This window comes from Pistacia vera, unplaced genomic scaffold (genome assembly GCF_008641045.1).
Source record: "Pistacia vera cultivar Batoury unplaced genomic scaffold, PisVer_v2 Contig1481, whole genome shotgun sequence".
Lineage (NCBI taxonomy): Eukaryota > Viridiplantae > Streptophyta > Magnoliopsida > Sapindales > Anacardiaceae > Pistacia > Pistacia vera.
In genome coordinates, this window is record NW_022195556.1 from 1 (window position 1) to 3,109 (window position 3,109).

Here is a 3,109-nt window from a genome sequence, read left to right on the forward strand (position 1 = left end):
GACTGGAGGGACTCATTCCTCTCATGCCTATGTTGCTCAGATAGCTCAATTACATTATGAACTTCCTATTTGCCTGGAAGTGTCTTAAGAATAACGAATTCATCTACTACCGTGAGTTAATAGATCCTAGCGGAAACGGTCTAAACCAGCGCTTGGCAGGGGTAGTTAGAGTCACTGCTAAATAGCGACATTTAGCCAAGTTTGAAACTTGGTGAATCTCCATGAGGTTGTTAAACTCATAAAGATGATCCTGCAGATCAGAATTCCTATCGAATGCTCGCATATTGGGCATTCTAGACCCTTGACGGGAGAGAAGCAGTCAACACTACTGGAGAAAAGGGAGACACCTCAATGACCTACCCACGCCCATTTTACTAAGCTTTAAGCTGATCTAAAGCTCGTGTAACTCCTCAATCTGAGGCAGTAGAGCTACCTAAGGATCACTTTTTGCAACGTAGGTTCGACCCTCACGATTATGGTTGAGGGAAGATCTCGGCTAGAGCCTCCAGCTACCTTGACACACGTTGGCTAGAGTTGTGTGAAGGCATTGAATGGCTAGAGGAGTTATCCTGACCTCCACGGTGGTCAAAACCGACCCACAGATGGTGGGGATTTCCCTCACGATGATGGTTGGGGCCATCCTTCCGGTGATAATGGGAATCTCCCTGCCTTGCACTCTTGTGGTGGTTGCCCATGCGATTTGGCGTGGGACGGTTTATGATGCGACATACCGCCAAGTCGCAAAGCAATAGGTATTTTGCCCGTTTCGAGACTAGTATTTGCTGGTCCTTTCGAGCCCTTTGGCCCATTATTTGCCACCTATTTTCCCTTATCCTTACACGCTGTAGTGTGCATGGCATAGGCTTAAGCCCATTTTTGCGCTTTAGCGCGACCTACAAGCATCTTGGGTGGCACCGCCTTGTTGGAATCGAGTGGCACGATCTGATCCAAACGATCTAGCCTTCAGCTAACCGTTTGAAAAGTATTATAGAACCTCTCTAGGTAACTCATCACAGCCGGGTCGAGCTGTGAGCTTGAGGGAATATTTGCCCTTGAGGGATTTCCTTGGTGTTGGTGCTAGTTCGCTCAGTTTCGAGACCACAAGCCATTTGTTCGCTAGTAAAATTGATTGATTAGAGATTCTTGCTGAAGAACAGATACTAAATCAGACCCTCCTTCTAACGCCAAACTGTTGATGCTTGATTTTGACACCAACGACTCGCACGTGTAAAGTGCTAAAATGCTCTTAGAAATTACACTTGAATGATTAATTTAGTAAGTAAATGGAAGATGATTTTTAAAGTGGTTTGGATACTCAAAGCGAATCCTATGTCCACTATTTTTGTATATATGAGAGATTACAATCAGGTTGCATGTAACGAATAAAGAGCAGAAATACAAAGAAAGTGTAGTTTTTTCTATTAGAATCTCGAAAATGAGAGGGGGAGTCCTCTATTTATAGTAGAGGAAATCAAGGTAATTATTACAAATCTACAAATCGGTAGGTGTCATACAAGTCCTACCTTATTTCCCATTGGCTGATGACCTAGGAAATATCCTCAAATAGCTTGGGGTTTGAACAAGTGTGCGGCACTAATTCACTCATAGACAAAATCTGAATCTGCCAAGTTGATGACAACCTTATTCTTTTTGTCTTTGGGAGACGTGGCAGCTCTTAGAAGGTGCAAAACCTTCCTGAACTCTAATTGGTGCTCGCTGACATAAGCTCACATCAGCCCTAATTTTTTAGGCATAACAAACTCTATCCCAATGATGGCTCATTAGGGACTCTATTTTCAAACTAGGGCTTGCAAAACAAGTGCTTGATTAATGTTGACAAAGATTTACAACTTTAATTTTAATGTTATTTGCAATCCAATCTATCTTTTATATTACAATAAACAATATTTATATTTAACGAAGATAAGATAAAATTATTAACAACTTCATCTTCTTCAAATCTAATATATCTTTGATTAAATTAAACCAATTCTAAATTATTTTGGTGTTCCCAAACAAGCATGAAGCATGGGTTAGCCCCATATATATGTGTGTGTGTGTGACAATAAAAAAAAGATTTGATAGAGGAGAAAGTAAGTTTAAATCTAAGTTTAGTTAATTGATTACTTTATTTCCGTTGGGAGATTAATTTAATTAAGCCTGTGAGTAAGAATGTTGTCTAATCATGAAAATAAAGTTAAAAAAGTTTAACATTGATCATGATTAATGCACATAGTAAGTATAACTTTTTGAGTAATACTACACTAACAATCATCTGTCACAAACTTTCTCTCACAATTTGACGTAACAGCTTGCGATTAGTTAGCTTGTAATTAATTAGTGGGACCTATGTGGGAACCATATGAGAACTGTTCTGAACTAACCAATTGCGAGTTGTCACGTCAAGATTGTGAAAGAAAGTTTATGAGAGAGGGTTGCTGGTGTAGTATTATTCTAACTTTTTAATTCAAAAAGACAATTTTTTTTTTCCTAAAAGAATGTCACATTTTTTTTAAGGTGTGTTTGATTCAGGGAATATTATATTACTGAAAAAATAGATTATTAGGGAATCTTTAGAGAAATGTGTTTGGTTGGTGGGAATAAATTGGTGGGTATATTATAATAATATATTTGATTGGAAAGATAAATGAGTGGATATGTTTATAGATTACTAAACTGCCCTCATTTCTAAATAATAATATAATATAATATTATTTTCATTTTATTATTTTTTAAATCATTTCTTTTAACCCCCTATATTTGAAATTTTGCTAAAACAACCCAACCATATAAAACTTTAATTTATAGCAAAATCACCCTCACCCATCCGAAGCCACCGTCGATAGCTAGCCACCACCGCCGATAGCAGCCGTAATGGCGCACGACCGACTGGAACTGGCTGGTCGTGCATCGGTAAGGCCTAATCCAGCCAGATTTAGCTATGAATATGATCGTTTCACGGCTAGATATGGCCGTGAAGTGGCCTCCGTTTCACGACCAAAGATGTGGCCGTGAAAAGGCCAGATCTTTGGCCATGAAACGGAGGCCATTTCACAGCCAAAGGTCCAGCCTTTTCATGGCCAGATCTATGGCGTTTCACGGCCACATC